We start from the raw sequence: 19,704 nt of genomic DNA, 5'->3' as shown, positions 1-19,704 counted from the left end.
ATCTTTTTAAGGAAGCGATCTGATTCTTCTTTTATTCTATACATCAGCCAGGTTACAAATGAGGCATAAAGAAATGTGTGACAGATTCAGCAAACCCTAGATTTCCTGACTCCTAGGTTGAGATCTTCTATTTTTGACTCACTAGCCTGGCTCACCCTTGCACAGGCCAGGGTGGGCTGATTCTCTTAATGGCCAACTGCAGATATCATTAAGAGACGTAGTTGTGTCCAGAATTTTTGTGACTATGGAACAGAGGGTTTTTTCTGGCATTTAAAGGCAATAGTTGGGTAAAGAGCTCTCAAAAGTAACCTTGGCTTCTGGAAAAATGAACCCACTACCCAAGATACAAATCTTGGCTATAATAACAGTATGTCCAGATACAAATACACAGAGGGGATTGCAACATGAGGAAACACAAACTTGAGTTGTCAAAACCCTCCTTTACAATGCAGGTTAGTACTTAATAAATATCTCCTGTCATGAGGGTTTCATAGTAAGTGACCGGAGAAATTTAGCTAATTGTTTTCAGTTGTGCCTACTCTAGGTTCACAATCAACTCAGTCATGGCACAGATAAAAATTTCAAAACACCAAGGAGAAATGCCATATCATATTCATTACAGAGGGAGGTAGTATCAATTTATAGATCGTGCCACTTCTCAAGGCCTAAGGCTTTTCAGAGGAGCATCAGTGGGGTAGACTCTAGAAGTTGGTACAAAGTCAAGGTTATGCCCTGGTAGAGTTAGAAAGTCCAGACAGACAGGAAACAGCCTCCTGCTAATGAAGTAAGGAAAGGAAGGCACACACCACAGTCCTACTGAAGCAGATGACCCAATCAGTGCCATCCAAAGGAGTATGTGGTTTGGTTGACACTGTCCAGTGAGAAATCTCATTGCCTGTTACCTATTACATTTAGCAATCATGAATATCGAACTAGAATGGAAGGCTCAGTAACGTAGCCACTGTTGGCACTGCACATTAGCCCCTGAAATAAGCCAAAGCTTGTTGCAAACTCTCTTCCTCTGCCCATTCTATTAAACTGAAGACAGTGCCAATATGTGGCACACCACACATACTAAAGTACACTTTGTATTCCAGAAGGGAGGGGTGCCTCGTAGTTTGTAGAGCTATATCACCACTATGTTAGTTTATTCTCCTTAGGACAATAGTACTTATTTTTAAGTTAGTCAATAAGGGGTTAGAAATGGTTTTTCTATGAGAAAAAAACAAGAAAATCAAACCCATGACATTGGTCGAATTAGCCCCACTGAATTAACACTACATGCTGCATCCAACTGAGTTAACTAACTCAGACAAGGGGGCCAGTCATTAGGAAAGCCCCAGGGACTGGCTGACTGACTTCCTGAAATGTTTCCAGTGGGTGGGTCTCTAATCTGACACATCTGGGAAGCCCTGAGACAGAGCAACAATTCCTCCCAGGGGCCATCTCTGAACATTAAGGAAAAAAAAAATAGAAGCTTTCTCCTGCTGTGAAATGTCACTTTGCATTTTATCACAGTCTAAGATTCAAAGGCCCTTGTTACATTGGGTCCTAAACTCATCCATCCTTAGGTGTTCTGATGTCCTTTGTAGTTGCTGGATTAATATGCAAATAGGCTATGTTTTAGTCTGCATTTAGAGACCAGTTTCAAAAAAGACAATTTTTCCACGCACAGGGTAGGGGATGCAGGGCGGGGGAAGTGTTGGTTTTGGGATGATTCAAGCACATTACATTTATTGTGCAGTCAAACCTCTCTGCTAATGATAATCTGTATTTGCAGCCACTTCCCAACACTAACATCACTGACTTAGCTCTACCCCAGATCATCAAACATTAGATTCACGTAAGAAGCACGCAACCTAGTTCCCTCACATGCATGGTTTAGAGTAAGGTCTGTGCTCCTATGAGAATCTAATGCCACCACTGATATGACAGGAGGCAGAGTTTATGTGGTGATGTGAGTGATGGGGAACGGCTGTAAATATTAATACAGATGAAGCTTCTCTCCCTCCTCCCTCACCACTGCTCACCTCCTGCTGTGTAGCACAGTTCCTAACAGGCCACAGACTGCTACCAGTCCATGGTCTGGGGATGGGGGAATACAGATTTAAAGGACTGCCAGTGTTAACTACATGGGAAAGTGGGGAGGGAAGATAGGGAGGTAGGAGACTAGAGGGAGATGGGACATCCACCCTGTCACAGGAAATAGATGATAGTGATTAAGAATATTGATGGAGATATTGAAAATTAATTTTGAGTATTTCCTACATGGAAAATCAAAATCAAAAGTAGGACATTTCATACATTACTATTGGCCTGATTCTTTCATTCCTTGCCTGTCATTTTGACTTTGCGCTCCCCGACCCCTAATTTTCAGGTCGTTTTCTTCTTGACAAAAGTGAAGGGGGGCGAGAACAAGCTGATTGGGAATGATTCCAGGCTAAAAATTCTCTGTAAAATGATTCTCACAAGTTGAGGCTTCCTCAACCCTCCCAGGTCCAGTCAGTTACACAAATACATGTCTGAGTTTCAAGAATGTCAAGCATAAGCAGACTGAACAATTAGCAAAGATATGTCTACTCTGTTATCTACAGGGGATGGGAGGAGGGGCAGAAATGTAAATTTATCTGTGTGGCAAACTGTGTGGCTAGTCACCCATATTTAGCACTTTCTCCTGTTGTGCCCTCCCTGTAGGAGGATTAGACATCCTTCCCTGGTTGAACTTGGCCAGGCCACGTGACTTGCTTTGGCTACTGGGATATGAATGGAAGTGTGTTTAGGTCACCACTGGGCAGAATGTTTGAGCACCTGTGCATAGCTTACAAGGTTCCTTTTGCTCTTTGCTTTAACGCTTAGTAAAAACATAAATAAAACTGAACTTCATCCTCCAAGATTTGACTCTTTGAAACCTATATATTCACTATAACAATGTCAAAAATCCTGCTTCTTGCACATGGAAAGCCTTGATTTCCAGACTATTGTTTCTGCTGTGAGCTCTACAAAGTCAAAGCTGACCAATGATTCCTTATACTCACCAAATTTGCCATTCCTCTGAGGGCAATGCCTACTCCCTAAGAGACAGGAAAGAGTTAAAGAAGTTAAAAAATAGGAACCCCTGTGAATATCTGAAAATATTATTCTGATATTTGTGCCAAAATACATCTCTCACAGTAAAACTGCACAGGCTTGTCACACTACCTACATGCATTTGCACCCCACAATCACCCACTAACAATTGCTCCCTGGCCCTCATCATCATTATGAAGCCCATGGCTCTGACATTTTCACTCTTAGAGGCCATCTGTATCTTACACACATGACAGTTCCACTGCTATATGTACTTAGGGAGACAAGAATTCTATCAGTAGTTTTCTCTACAGTTCTTTCTTTAATAATAAATCAAACTCATCAAAATACCTAAAGAGTGGAACTTTAGTTTTTGTAGGAGAAGTTATTTGGAAGCTGGGAAAGATGACATTTTTACTTACATAAACAGTGTATTTCTTCTGGGAGCATTCACTCTGATGGATGGTCCTAGTTATTCCAATCTAAGATTACTGCCCTTCCATTATTTGGGGGGAAAATTGAAGGTTCAGAAGGAATCGGAACACAAATATCAGATAATCAGATAGATGTCATGTTCTGTTTATTCAGGTGCTATTAAATAGGTATAACCTTTTGTAAAATTATGCAAATCTTACTACCTGTTTATTATACTTTACCCTAAATCAGGATTTGAAACCCCTTAACTGAAAGTTATTATTCTCTTTCAAGATGTATGTACATGTACTCTTGCTCAATAGTTGGATCAGAAAATTGGGAGAGACCATAATAAGGCAAAAGGTACATTCAGTCCTTATCTTTTCTTCATTTCAGCCTAAATATAGAAAATATTTTTAAAGGGGTGGAACAAAGCTGAGATCAGGGCAGCCTGGAGTAGAGTTCTAATACTCCATTTGCAGGGTGATCCAGAACTAAGTGGCCCCAATGTAAAAAATTTTAGAAGCTAGGAATGGTCTCACAGTTGTGGGAAGAGATCAGTGAAGCAGATAAATGTGTCAGCTCTAAGGGGGAATAAAAGAACAACTTTTCTCCCTCTGGGCTTCAGAAAATTAAGTTCTAGGTTTTGAGAAAAGTCTTTTTTTTTTTTTTTTATGGTAGCACTACTTACTGAGACCAAGAACACAGAATAAAGGGCAAATTTATTTGCCTCTGACAATCATGTTTCCACCATACTAGGTAGGCTTGCTTTCTTGTGAAGGCAGCCTTGGGAGGGAGAACTCTAAAATGAGACTAAGCCTCTCCAGACTGTACCACTTCCTGATATACTTAATCTCTTGATGAAGTTAAAAATCTCTTACAGAGTAACAAGACTATGCTAATCTAATCTAGTAGCCACACAAGCCAACTGAATAAAAATGGACTTGTACTGGTGGAAGGGACACAAGTCATGGAAAAGGGCCTAAATTCAGAGCTGAAGGAAGAGCAATTGTGCTTTTGTAATCAAAACACTGAAGACTTACAAACTGGTAACTTTCAAATCAACAGTGGAACTGAGCTTTTTTCCAAAGAAGTTAATCAAATTCAATATTGTTTATACTCTGTATGTTCATTAATAGTGGTGTAGCATAATACTCCCTTGCTACTTCTGATATTATAGTGAATTTCCATGGAAGTATTTTTGGAGAGCTTAGGCCTCCTCCCAAAGGAAAATAAGTATCAGTTCTTGGGAAAACCCAGGAAAATAAGCTGTTCCAGCTGGTTCAAGGGAGAACCTGGAGAGAAAGGCAGACACTGGAAAAAGACAAAGTTTTGACTTAACAACCAACTCATTCTGATGTTCGTGGTAGGTATTTGGCAAATATTTGAGGAAATGAAACTACAGAGAATGGATGGGCTTCAGGTACTACAAGATGTTCGATCTTTATTTAGAAAGTGATGAAGGATGCAGCCATTTACAAAATGTTCTAATTATATTATTAAACAATATGGAAAGAGCTGGAATTTAGCAAGACCCTCTAGCCTGATGGCTGAGCTGCTGAAAGGTCTAGAGGATTCACATCCCTAGAACAAAGAAGTCTATCACCTGATGCCGGCTCAGAAGCCCCAGGTCCCTTCCATTCCCAATCCTTTTGCTTGTCTCAGTTTTCAGAAGCTTTGCAAAGAAAGAGGGGATCCTAGGAAGCCTATTCATTCAACATGCCATTCAATTAGCTGGTTCCGGATGCTACCGGCTTGGGAAAAGCCTTGAGACTCTGAGCTACCCTGCCTTCGTCTCCCTCTCTCCCCCATAGAGCAGGGAAGGTCAGGTGCCCCCCTTCTTCCAGTATACGACTCCCCAGTGTCTCTTCCCTTACAGGAGAGGCCCTAGGAGCCCGGCTCCCCACCTGACCCTTGTGAGAAACAGGCTCTCCAGTCCAAACTTTACCTGCCTGAAGCTCACCGCCTCTCTGGTGCGCGTTAAGCCCCCATTGCAGAAAAGCAGTCATCTACCGAGACCAGGAAAGGATTGTTTAGAACCACCGCATGGCCTCTCCGCCACTGCAACAACGTGCTGCGTCACTTCCGGCTCCCTGACACTGGGAGTGGGAGAGCCATTTCTTGTTCTCTTCTATCCCAGGGGTTTCCTCCAGGGGTGCGAAAACTGGCTGGCAGGCAGCTATTGCAGACCCCCTGAACAGAGCGAGGGGGTTCTATGGTAAGTAACCAGGCCCAGCGGGTTCCTCAGCCCACTCTTGAGAAAAGTCTTAATCAAAAGCTACCTAATGGATGCAACTGGTTCCTGCAACAACTCACAAGTAAGGAGAAGGGACCCATTGGAGATTCCCCTGAGGAAGTCCGTATCCAATGGACTTTTAGAAGAGTCCTGTCATTTTCCAGATTTTGGTTTCTCCATATTTCCTTTAACTTTTTGTAAAATCTTCTAATCATTAGAAGATGTCCTCAGGCATCATTACGTGGAATTATGGGCAAGGCTTGGTTCATACCCCAAGTTAAGAGGTGCAGGAGTAACAGGTGCCCAAGGAAAGGTGGTTTCCCAGTGGCAGAAAAAACTACACAAGAATGGTGCAGCAGTCTGGAGTCGATGCCTGGCTATACAGTAGGCAACCGCAACCTGGAAGGACCTATGGAACTAAACTCAACAACTTTCCTGGAAATGTCCAAAGATATTTGGGAAAAAGAACATGGTAAAAGTCTGAGGTTTCACAAGCTTGCAACATTGATTTTGTCCTAATGATTTAGATGTCAAAAGGAGACATAGCTTTAATCACAGGCTACTGAAATCTGAAACATCTGAGTTCAAGCAACGATAATGCTTTCTCTTATCTAGGGTTGACCAGTCCACCTAAAATATTAAAGTACTTTTAAACTGATTAGGAAACAGGCACTGTCCTTGCCTACTCCAGCCCCTCCTCAAGTACCTCAAGTTCCCGCAGTCCAGCAACTAAAGGGTCAATGCCAGGCACAGGGGAGGCCTCCAGAGCCTATTCCATTGCCGCACTAAAGTACATGGGGTCAGGGTCAGTTCTTGTATTCCCATAATATGCTGGTTATTAGATTATTTGGCCATTACACTTGCCTACATTTAGCTGAGTCTTATTGTGAGAGACATAAGAAAATAATTTTAAGTGGTATTTATTCTTAAGGCATTTATTTGGGGGAAAAGTAAAGACTAACACATATAAGCTAAATAAAGAATAACACAGTAAATGCCTTAGGAATACCAAGCAAAGGGGAATGGTAAAGGTTGGAGTTATCAAGTAGGCTGATGAAGGTGAAGTCAGGGGAACTTATGAGTCTTCTTAAAAGAATGTGGATTTCTCTTCTGTTCTGGGTTTGGTTGATATTTTTGCATTACCCTCACTCTAACAGTACATATCCCTTTGCCACATGATAAAATACAATTATCTCCTAGCTGTGTAATGCTATAATTCAAGTGCTCTCATTTATTTGCCAACAACTCAACATGAAGTTGACTTTTCTATGCAATAGTAATCGGGAAAATTATGGGAGTATAATATGAGGAGAGAGAAAATGGGCCATCTCTTGTCCTAAAGTTATATAGATGCCAAAATTGTCAGAACCAACTCTTTTATTATTTTATTCCCAATAAAACACAGGAACAACATGTATATGTAAATAATGGCCCAATTAATTCATTTAAATGAATTCACTAATTTAAAATGAATTGTGATCCATTGTTAGGAGCAGCTTACATTATCCCAGCATCTTCGATATTAATTCCAAAAAAAGCTGACTATATATTTAACTCAGAATGAAGGCAGTAAAAAGCAAAACCATGAAATATAGAATATATGAGAATAAAACTAGAGAAATGGAAGAAAACCCAATTATGTACATTTCTTAAAAGTTAGCAGTTTCTAAAATTCAGTCTTATCGCAATGTAAAAAAAAACAACCATCAGCTTAATGATACCACTTGTCAAGTTACTGATAAAAAGAAGTTGTAGTAGAGAAAAAAATAAATAAATTTTTTCATTACCTTCAGCTGACCAAAGCAAAAGATTTGCTTAATTGGGTGCCATGATTTAACTTTTCACCATTTTACTGCCCACTAAATAAAAGCTGTTTTCAAAAGTCAAATAATTAGGTGTCAAAGGATGCCATAAATATCTGTTCAAGCACATGGGAGAAAAACACTAGGAAACAGTCCCCCCACCAAAAGAGAAAAAAATAAAAAAAACCTCACATATACACACTTATTTTAAAGGAAATCATCCTCCAGAAAGTTTTTTGAAGCATGCCCTACAAATAGGGGCATAAATATGTTAGTAAAAACTTTTGCAAAAGTTATTATTTTTTAAAAAAGTGAATTAAGAAAAATGAATTCCAGGAAAGGAGATGCTTCTGGTATCATATGACTCACAGAAAAGGGTTTGGCCATTTTCTCTCAAACATTACCTTTCTTACAATGTATGAAGTTCAACACAGCCTCTATTAGCTTCTGTGAGCTCATCACCTTGAATGATATTAATACAACACAGTGTTAATCAGACCTTCCTTCTTCGATGTCATGAGGAAGAGGCAAGCAGCAAGGAGCTCCACTCTTCTAATAGAAAGCATTTTGCATAAAATCATTTCATTCTGAATTCCTAATATTTCAAAACCATGCCTCAATTTTCAGTCCATACAAATACGTAAGTTTTGACTGAAATGTGTCCTTTTTTTCCCTTCGTATCTACTTCCACCACTCCCCCAATGTATGTGGTCATTTTTTGCCTTGTTTCTGGCATCTGGCCATGCTATGACCCTCTGTTTCTTCTGCAAAAGTGCTGCTAATGTAGCTACTTAGTAGAGGCCCTGCCTTCCTTCAGGGTTTTAGAAGCTTTTATTAAAAGAGAAAGTTGGTCTGCCTCTGGGTTGAAACTTCATTTCCCCAGGAAGTACCTCCTGCACCCTGAACTAGATTAGCCCCCACCCTCCCACACCCACAAAGACTCCCATAGAACCCAGAGCTTCTTTGTTCATCCTCACTTGAGAACACTGCTCTCTCTCACTATACCACAATAGAGGTGCCAGGTCCTGTCTCTGCTGTAACTACCGTCATAGAGTGACACCTGGGACACAGCCATCAGTGCATATTTGCTGAACATCAAAGAAAAAATAAAAGTATCACTCATTGTAATATTCTCTATATCCTAATTTCAGTTCTTGTAGAAAATTTCTATTTGGATTTCTATCTTGGAAATATTTATTTTTTTATCTAAAATATTTTTCTCTAGAAAAACTTTAAAAACACAAAATATGAATACTAATACTAATGTTAATACTTGCTTTCTAATAAAGATTCTCTAAAGCTCAATGACTTTTTAAAAATAAATGTTCCAATTTTCCCTCATTTCACAGTAGGCCAATGATTGAAACTGTTTTAAGAAGAGCTTAAAGAAATGATCAGGTAGCAGAACCAGAATGGGCTAATACGAGAGAGAAAGAGAGAGGGAGAGAGAGGGAGAGAGAGAGAGAGAGAGAGACAGAGAGAGAGAGAGAGAGTGTGTGTGTGTGTGTGTGTGTGTGTTTGTGTGTGTGTTAGGGTCCTAACCTGTGAGGATGGTGTTCCAGAAGGTAGACAATTGTGCACTCACACCCACTCTGTCCTTATCCCTTGGAGTGCTGGCCTCCAAAGCCAATGGGTAAAACCAGTCCTTTCATTAAGATTTCACCTCTGGTTTAAAAGCTTTAGTGATCAATCATTGACATCTGCTGATGTTGATTAGCTTCACTCTGGAAAGAGAATGAGAAAAGGAAGAGAGAATGAGAAGGCATAAGATAACTTCACATGAGGAAGAAAGGTACAGAGACAAAGAAAGGGTAGAGAAGACAAATTTCACTAACACAGCTCAAGTTTTGCAAGGCTTCATGAGGCCCAGGAGTTTTTCCAAGCAGCAAGTTCTGCCCCAAGCTTGCAGTTTGCAGCACTATCCTTAGTTCTTTTATTTGTACCTTGTCAGAACTGATGAAAACCTTTGCAGCAGCTGAGGGATTGTATTGTCCAGGCATAAGCAATGCATGATGCTCTAATGAGGACAGGACATAGCCTATTTGCTCAGTTGACCAGAACTAGCATTTACTTTGCTGAGCCCTAATAATAATTAAGAAAACAAGATTTGTCCCAGAAGCTGTTCTTCCTAATAGAAGATATCCTGGGAGGCCAGCATTCATCGTCTCTATCTGAGCCTCAAGCATATTTCTTTTTCTTTTTTTTTTTTTTACTAAAAAGAAAAAAAACCCAAAAATAATGGTTATAAACTGTTAATTATGGCTTATAATAGTCGTAATCCTAGAGAACTTGATCATTAACATATTTAATGACCAGTTTGTGTGTTAACTTCTCTCCGCCCCAACCTGGGATACACAATTAGCAAGCCAGTCATTAAGTACTAGCAATGACTGACTATTCCAGGATTAAAAGCTTAAAACACAAATAAAAATGAGATTGAAACCTTTAAGTTAATGGGTTAATGTGACTTCTCCTTACCATGGTTGTACTGTATATTATGTTCTTATGAACAGTGTTATTTCTAAAGAGGATACGGCTGTTTCCGAGTGGGATTCAATTTATGTCTGCAGCAGATGTTTAATCTACTACATATCGGCTATTGTTTTACAAGCCCCTCTACTTCTCCTTAATGGAATCTCCTTAACTCATATATTCCTTTGGTCTTTGGGGAGTCATTTTGAGGTGTTCATGTTTGTATTCTGTTTTTTTTTTTTTTTTTACTTTGCCCTCACATTCCAATTTTAAAGCTATATTCCTTGCTTCACTAGTACCAGTATCACATATACTCAGACATCTATGCTACATTATCGATATCATTATTGTCGACTAATATTGATTCCACATAAGCTTGGGCCATGGCTACGTCAGAACAATATACTGTATTACCTTTGACAGAATTTTATTATTTCAAAGTGATTCGAGGTCTAGCCACATAAATGTGAATTCATACATCTCCTCTGGTCCACAAAGCATATCTGAGATGGAAGGAGTAAGATTTATATTAGCCCCATTTTTTTTAAAGAAGGAAGCCAAGGCAAAGAGAGGTCACATGAACTGCCTGAGGCCACACAGCAGGTTTATGTCAGAGTGAGAGTTGAGAATAATGGAAGGAACCCTGGGCTGAGTTCAAGGGATCTTATTCTTTTCTGAGCTCTGTTAAGCTAGAAATACGTATAAACTTTGAGGACTCCAGATTTTTAGATTGCAGCTTCCTCACAAGTGAAATAAAGGTTTTAAACTTGATAACCTCCAAGGTTGCCTTCAGTTCTGTTCTCTTAATTCACAGATCTGTCTGGTATTGCACCATGAGGTAGTTTAATTAAAAGCCATGCTAGAGCTCAGTTGTGTCAAAGCAAATGCATTAAGGTGAACTGAATTAATTGGAACAAAGTTTATGGGGAAGGAAAGACATGACCGCTGTCCTAAATTACAGATTCTAGGGAATAGAGAATGGAATTTTGGGGAAAGAGGATGTTAAAATGTAGTTGGGGAAACAGGACAAACCCATATATAAACAAGACAAGCTACACAAAGTGATGAGAAAAGACCAAAATTATACTGTAGTACTTTAAATTCTGTAGGGCCTCAGAAAAAGGAGACATCAGTAGTTTTTTTCTTTGATAGTCTGTGGCATTTCTTTCCAATATCATGGTTTAAGTGAAAATCTTTATGGACATTTCTCACCCATCCTTCTTTCTCTGTGTGAGAATCTCAGCTGGGCAGTCTAGAGCTTTGAGCCCTATAAAGGGCTTCAAAGTCAAATTGGATCATTCAGATGAAGCTCCTATGCCCTTGCAAGATGCACACACTCCCAAATTCTGCCCATGAGACACACGTGTGCACATAGATACATATTCTTTTTTATTATTTTTTGAGGGAAATTTAGGATGTAAGCACACAGCAGAGAAAAAGTTAGAGTAAGATATGAGATTGTTATTCAGGTAAGTCAGGTCAAGAAAGTTACTGACAAATGAGAAAAACTAATCATTTTTGATTTATTTAGTCAATTCTGGCAAGAGCATTCCCACATTTGAATTCATCTTGGTCACCAGAATTAGGTCTTGGACATGATTATACCATTCCGCATTCCTATAATGCTTTATGCTTTTTAAGCTTTTTTTCACCTCCGTCTTATTTAGTAAGCACAAAGCCCTCAGGTTGGTAGGGTTAAGGTCACAGTTCCCAGTTTATAGATGAACTTTCCAAAGATAAGGAGAGTTGGATGGAGAGTTTGAATGTAATGCCCTTTCCAAAATTCATGTTGAAACTTAATCCACATTGTAGTGGTATTAAGAGGTGGTGCCCTTATAAAAGAGGGCAAATTCAGAGAGAATTTGTCCCTTCTTCCCCTTCTTTCTTCTATCATGAGAAGATGCCACCACGAGGGGATGCCGTCGATGAAATACCCCTCACCAGACAGCAGTGACAGCACCTTGATCTTGGACTTCCCAGCCCCCAAAACTGTCAGCAATAAATTCCTGTTCTTTATAAATTACCCAGTATAGCAGTCGTTACAGCAGCACAAATGTTAGAATGTACTGTAAATTTTACACCTTCATATTTCCCTGCTGCCTCAGTGTCCCCACAAAGAGGCTGTGAGCATTCACCCAGGTGACCAGGTGCACAAGTGTGATAAGGTTGGCCTCTGCCACCAGTTCCCCTGACTGAGACCTAGTAATGATCAGAGACACCAATGAAATCCCTTCATACTAATACATTTTTGCTTGTGAGCTCCACCCTGATCCACAAGAAAAGCAGTTGGTATGGGTTTTCACATGTGTGCACACGTGTGCGTTGTAGAGTTCACATTTAGGGCGTTGTAAGGAGTGAGACTGGTTGGGTGAAGCAGAGGATTCAACGTGGGCAATTGATTGCTTCTAGGCCAATCATCAAATAAGGATTTGGAGTACCTTAGGGTCGATCTAATTCTCTCATTAAGATGACTGAAATAACCAGCCCACTAAACAGTCAATATGGTTATTTCATCCATCTTAATGACCCAATCAAATCAACTCTTGGGAGATCTTCAACACCAACTCCAGAGGGAAAAACTCATATGCAGACATAACAGCAGCTTTTTTTGAGCTCTCCTTAATTTAAAAATGGACTAAGTCACAGAGAGATCCCCAGAGGAATGAGAATTGAGCCTTTACTGTTTATAAGCAAAGATACTAAGGGCCATAGCTTAATGAGACAAAAAGAGAACATTGCAATTTTGAGTAAACGTACAAAGGAAGGATTGAGAAAAATATATAGGATCGTAAAGGATCTTGGATCAGGCCAGTAAGTCCACATCACAGAAGTATGAAAATGTGATCGTTACAAAGCAGAGGAGAAGAGCGAACTGATAGGGCAACAGAACAGTCAAATATATGAGGCCTTGATCAGTGATCAATAGTTCAGACCCTAACAACACAGCAAAATTTCAATACATGTTGAGTATGATGACAATACTAACGATCGTGGTGATGATGACAATGTTGATGACAACAATAATGGGACCTATTGGCAAAAGGGAACAATGATAAGCAAAAAAGATCAATGGCAGAAACGATGAAACAAAGGTCTGGGAAAGTTTCTGTTAGTGAATATGAAGCAGGCATTAGGTTTGGCCAGTGAAGCAGCCTTAATAGAGTGATGGCTACAAATATATAAAAGAAAAAGTAATGGTGGGGAGAGAACAACCCTAGAGATACTTGCCTCAGTGACAGCACAAAATGTGCAGTTTCTGTTATAGAAAGGCAAAGTAGTCTGCTTAGAAAAAGTCTAAAGAGAAGGAGAACGCCTTTCCAGATTTGTGCTCTTACAATGGGAAGGAGCAACACCAAATCCTTATTATCACCATCGCAATCCAGAGCCAAAGGAAGAACTTCTAAGGCTGCAAACCCAGACCCCAATATTTGAACACTGTACTACCAATATAGATGTTTGGATACCTCAGGATATGAGGCTGATTTTTTTTTTTCAATTTCATTCCCATTTTTGGCATGTGCAGCTGACAACCAGAGATAGAAGCATTTCTCAAATCGTCCTAGCATGCTAGACCCAAATGTATGTTCTTAGAAGAATTGTGAAATGGGTAAGTTTGATAACTGAGGAAGAGTGGGGAAGTCCCTTCTTTTCCTATTAGCACCAATCAAACCAAATAGTCATAACTACAGCATTAATACCTGCATTAATCAGGGTAGGATGGACCATGAAACAGTAGCAGCCAGAAAATTTCAGTCATTTAACACAACAAATTTGTTTTGTTTTGTTTTTTCTCATTTACTAGATGTTCATGCAGCAACTCAGGAGTCCAAGCTAACAGAGGCTCCAGTGTGCTGTATTCTTCTTCTAATTAGAATCATACAACCAACCTGGACAAAAAACTGGAGGTTCATGCAAGAATAATTAACAGCTTAGTCCAGGAAATGACACACAACACTGTTCACAGAACATTGCCAGAAATAGTCACTGGCCTCACTTATCTTCAAAAGGTATGGGGAAGCCTCATCCTCCCAAAAGCAACGGTGGGTTTCATACTTCAGCCTGCAACGCAATCACCTAGAGGGCTTGTTAAAACACAGATCTTCAGGCACCACCCTCCGAATTTCTGATTCTGATGCAGATGACTGACAATTTCCCTTTCTAATAAGTTTTGAGGTGAGGCTGAGGCTGCTGGTCCTAGGACCTCCCTTTGAGAACCCCTGGTTAGAGCAATGGTTCTCAAGCCTGGGCTGAACATCAGAATCACCTGGGCAGCTTGAAAAAAAGGTGCATACTGAGGCCCCACCTGTAGAGATTTTGATTTAATTGGGCATCTAAAAATTCTCCTGTATAACCATGGTTGCTAGTTCAGAAGAATATAATTGTAAGTATGGCTGGAGAATTTTTGTCAAAGGGCTCATATTACAGATGAATAAAACAAGTTCAATATCACACAGTGGGCTAGTGGCACCTCCAGGTCAAGAAACCAAAGGTCCTAGATCCCAGGTGGTGCCATTTCCCTTAATGGGTCAGCACACAAAACAAGCAGTATTTTAAGACCGACTTACTCCCCAAATATTTCTCCCTCTGCTTAAAATGGTTCTGCCTCTTTCTAGGGGGAGGTAAGCACTTAGTGCAACAGCTGCTGTTCTCAGGGAAGGGGAAGTGGATTCATCTCCAAGCCTCCTATGTAGCTGAGGGTGCAGTCAGGAAAGGCTGCCTGGGAGCATCTCTCCTTCTCCCTCCCCATCCATCAGCCCTGCACAGCCTTGCTCTGGCTCCCTGACTCAGCCCCACCCAGACTATGACTGCGTCCCAGGAGCTTCTGGCCAAGTGGCTGATCCAGGAGGAGGAGTCCACTTCTAAAGAAATGGAAAAGAAAATGAACAAAACTGCTGCCGGTGCGCACTTTGGTCCCACATTGACTAAATCCAGGCTGCCAGAAGGCAGCGCGAGAAGAATCTCATTTTAAAAAACAACTGAGGGAGATAAACCGGAGCTACCCAACCATCACAGATGCTGGACCTTCTCTGCTCCCATCCCCAACACAAAGACACAACTGTTCATTCTCCCATTATGGAATTTTACTGAATTCATCAACTCTAAATAAAAATAAATAAATAAGAGCTGATCTGCCTTCCTTTACAGATTTTGAGCCGATCTAACAGCCATCTGATAAACACTCCCGGCATCTCTAATGGCCTCTGGCCTTACATCTGAGTGTAAAACTAAGAAACATCGCCATCTGCTGGCACAGGAGCCTGGGTGCATGGAATTTCCAACTCCATTGCCTTCAAACAGCACTGTCTGCACAGGACAGCATTAGGTCCATGAATCCCACAAACTGGTTGAAATTCACTGCAAATCATTCAGTTCCTTTCACCAAACTGAACCACAAGTGACACCATGAAATTTTGGTTGACTTTCTTGTGTTTTATGTATGTGTATGGACTGTATGGGGAGGGGATGCTTTTTGCATGGTACCTTCATACCCTTTATTTTTGTTGACCTTATCTTTTTTCAAAATTCTCAATGTTGGGAATTATATCAGTCAGTTTAGCTAAAATCAACAGAGCTTCTTCCATGTGCTAAGTATTCATACCAAAAACATCCAATTACAGAGACTGAGAAGGAAATGCAAGAGACTTTCATTCTTACCATCTTATTGCCTGGAAACATGAGGCTCTGAGTCTATCATATATTTTTTTTTTTCTTTCTTTTTTTATTTATTGAGATGATTGCTCATTGTGTTGCCCAGGCTGGTCTTGAATTCTGGGTTTAAGCCTCTAGTAGCCAGGACTACCATGCCCAGCTTGACTCTTTTACATCTTGACAGTGAACTCAAACATGTTAAAGGGGGGTTTTCAGCCCAACCAAGGATTTATACTTAAGATTGCCAAACGAATACACCCTTGTGGCCTCTTCTACACTAAATCCTTCTTAGAAAATGGGAGAGACAGACTCTTGTGACCTAAAAGACAGGGGTCTTGATCCATGACCTGCATGTTGATGACTCCTTCTTTCCCTTATTCCTCCAGTCCTCAGGTGATACCCACCCTAGCGCATCTCTTCACGCCTCATCTACTTACACAGTCCTGACATCTCTGACAGCCTGAAGCAAATTGTAAAGTTTCTCTTGCTTTAATATTTACACTAGTGGAACTTATTTAAAATGTACAGAAATATTCCTAGGGGAAGGGGCAGGGGAAGAAGACATGCCAACAAAGAATTCAAGGCAGGGAAGCTCTTTGGTGATGGGGGTGAGTGATGGTTTTGAAGCTGATGATGATCATATTCTATTCTATACTGTGGAGCACCTCTGTATTTAGCATCCGTGAGGACAGCTCTGGCAGTTCTTCCCACCTCTCTGTCACCTTATTTTTCCACTCCACAGACCTTCTCTGGTTGAATGGATCTATAGGACAGGAACCCCCATATCTTTTATAACTGGGAGTGAAGAAATGGGCAATCGAAGGGAAGCAGGGGTAATGCCTGGCACTAGAATGCTTTCCTGCCAGTTATGAGCTGTCTTGGAGGCAGTCCCGCCTGCTTTGCCATCCAGCAATGACCCACCATGTAAACAAGAGAGGAGAGCTCACTTGAGACATGGAAATGAAAGTCCAAGCCTGCCTCCCTCTCCTCTGCAGATGGAGTTAACTACTCTACTTTCCCAGAACACTGGTCCTGTGGGATAAACAGCCTTTAAATTCCTAGATGGTTAGAGCAAGAAGAAAACAAAAAGATGATTACACAGATGATAAAACTAAAGTCTCTGGAAGAAAGGTAATTTGCCCAAGATCACACAGCACATAAGTGGCACAGGTAAGTATACAGCCTCTTAGACAAGATTTTTCACTGTAAACTGCTCCTTTGTCTCAAAACAGGGCAACGCTCTGGCCATAGGAAAGTTTCTGACATTGAGACAATTAATCTTCGTAAGTCCTAGACTTATTTACATTACCTTATCTTGGTCAACCCTGTAACCCCAGGACCTCCTTTATCTGTGTATCTTCTTACATCAGAAGGCAATTAATGTAAGTAATTCATATAGATGTTAGAGATCCAGGCCACATAAGTATTATTCAGTATTGAGGGTGGAACTCTAATAATGGGTGCCTAAGAAGAAAAGTGCAGGCAAATAGGCTGTGTTCTGTAATCAGGGGCTGTATGCTTCAGTGGTTAATGCTCTGGGTTCTGAAAGAAGAATGCTGGAGTTGGAATCCTGGATCTAACCCTTAAAAGCTGGGCAGAGTACTCAACCTCCTGTAGTATCATCATAAGGGTAAAGTAAGTTAAACAAATAAGGCATTTTGAACAATGTGTGGTATATGGTAAATAATCAGTGTTAGCTTTTGTTTTTATTGCTATTATCACTCAGCAAGTGACCAGTTGCTAACCATGACTTTGGGGGAAAATCATTCTTTTTTCATCATTCAACATTCATTATGTACCAATCTTCTCTTTCTTAGGATAAAGGAAGAATAAAAGAGAAATTAAAAAAAAATGAAAGTCCTTGAATCTTTTACAAAGAAGATCTAAGGTAAGGGGAAAATATCCGGGGCAACCATGCTTTACAGATTAGCCCAACAGCAGACCCCTCTGCAAAACTCTTGTTACTATTTTTTTTTTGAAATGATTATGTTTGTTTTCAGCAATAGCTAGAAACATGAGTCAGTGACCTCCTACATGGGTCTCAAGAAATGATCTTTAAATCAGAACCACAGCTGCACAGGAAGAGCAAATTGCTTAAATGTTAGTGAATATGTAGCGCCATATGTGACTCAACATAGCAAAAAAGCCTAAAAGTGAGTTCTAGTATCGGACTTACTGTGAACTTGCTATAAGATAGCCACTTGACCTCTCTGGGCCTCAGTTTCCTCTTATGTAAAGTGAAACATTGGACGAAAGCATATCTAAAATCCCTTGGAATTTTAACTTTGTAGGGTGACCCTTCCCAGAAGTATGTTTATTTATATAAAAGTATTAGAGGGCAAAGCTCATGCCAAGGAGAGGAATTACCAATATTTGTGGTAAATTTTCAAGTGTCAGCAAAGTAGACGGTTGGGGGTTGGGGATTAGCCCAGCTCCCTCCACACTTTTGCTAGTAACGTGATCACTCTGTGTGACCACTTCCTTGTGAGTCTTCCAGGCTGCTGAGGCTTAACTGATGGTGCACTGCCCTTTCTAGAACAATAGTCTCCTGGACCTAACCACTAAACTTCTCACACTCCCACTAAACCTCTCACACTCCCACATACCTCATTTGTTTCAATAGTTATCGATTTCTTCCCTTCCTCAGAGGAGTTTGTGAGCCTTCCTTCCATAATCCTCCAGTAAAATCCGTGTGATATCTAGGCACTTGCCATCCTCTTGAGGTAAAATTCAACGTGAATCATAGTATCATAGACCTAATTTTCCTGGAGCCTGTTTCTATATTTGAGGTCTACACACCAAAAATTCACCATCAATTGTTGCTTTTGATACAAAAGGGTAGACCTGATTTGATATTTGTTTGGCACCACAACTAGATAACAGATTAATAATGGCAACTAGTTTTGACATGATTCTAAACCATTAGAATTCTCTTTGACTGAATCAATGGGGTGTTGGGTGAGTGGTATATGAGTGTTTCAAGATTGATTTTACTGTAGGTCAATCTAATCTGCCCGAATGCTTCTAATGACAGTTCAGTTTAACAAACTGACCCTGATTTCTGAAGCTCTGCCAAATTTAACAGGGGTGGGCGGGGGGAGATTCAGAAAGTGATAGTAAACTTGTTTGAACAAATATATCAGTTCAAATGACCTGCAAAAAGTCCAGCCAATGTAAGTGCCTTCACTCATCAAAAGTCTGTTCACGTATCATTGTCATTCCTGTAAATTTTAATCAAATCTAATTCTGCAATAGGCTATTTGAGTTGATCCCAGATTCTTCTCTCACTGAATGATGAGGCGTATGCGTATGGAAGCTGTTTTATATCCCTTTTGGTTCTGAAGCATTTCTTTCTTTCACTTTAAAAGAGGTCAATGTGCATCTTCCCACCTTTTGGTCTTAAGGAGCACAAGACTTCGGATTTTTATGAGCTCCAGCTGGAGTTGTAGGAGCTGTCCACTGCAACATCAGTGTGATTTGTGTAGCATTAATAGCCCTTTTGTTCCACGAACTTCAATTCCCTTCAAAACAGAAGAGCATTGAGCTCACCATTTCATATGGAGAATGAAGGAAAATGTACATCTGGATGTGAGCTTATGTGCTATGGTTATTGATACTGACTTCAAGATCACACTTCCCACTGGTCCTCAGGCCCTGCAGAGATCAGGGCATCGATTTGAGGATGTCAGATATGTTCCAGGTCAGACTGAAAAGAACTAAATCACAATGCTGCTGTTAACAGTGGGACTTTGTGAGTTGCTGCCATGCAAGGAAACTTTCCCTTTAACCAGCAAGAAATAAAGTACTGTGGACATGATATCAAAGTCTCACGTGTGAGTAAGTTTTGTAGCAACAAAGGGGCTTTTGACTTCAAGCATACCTTATTTAAAAAAATACTAAAAAAGCAATATCTAGTCTGGGTCAATATTTTTAAAGAAATTTTATCTTCTATTGCTGCCTCTCAAGCCAATGATAGCAGAACAGGAGTGAAGTTCGTGGGGAAAAAATATAATAGTTGCCTTGTTCCAAAGGATGCTGCTGGAAGAATTTTTTAAATAAACTAAG

The sequence above is a fragment of the Propithecus coquereli genome, unplaced genomic scaffold (genome assembly GCF_000956105.1).
Source record: "Propithecus coquereli isolate 6110/MARCELLA unplaced genomic scaffold, Pcoq_1.0 Scaffold96, whole genome shotgun sequence".
Lineage (NCBI taxonomy): Eukaryota > Metazoa > Chordata > Mammalia > Primates > Indriidae > Propithecus > Propithecus coquereli.
This window is presented reverse-complemented; position numbering follows the sequence as displayed.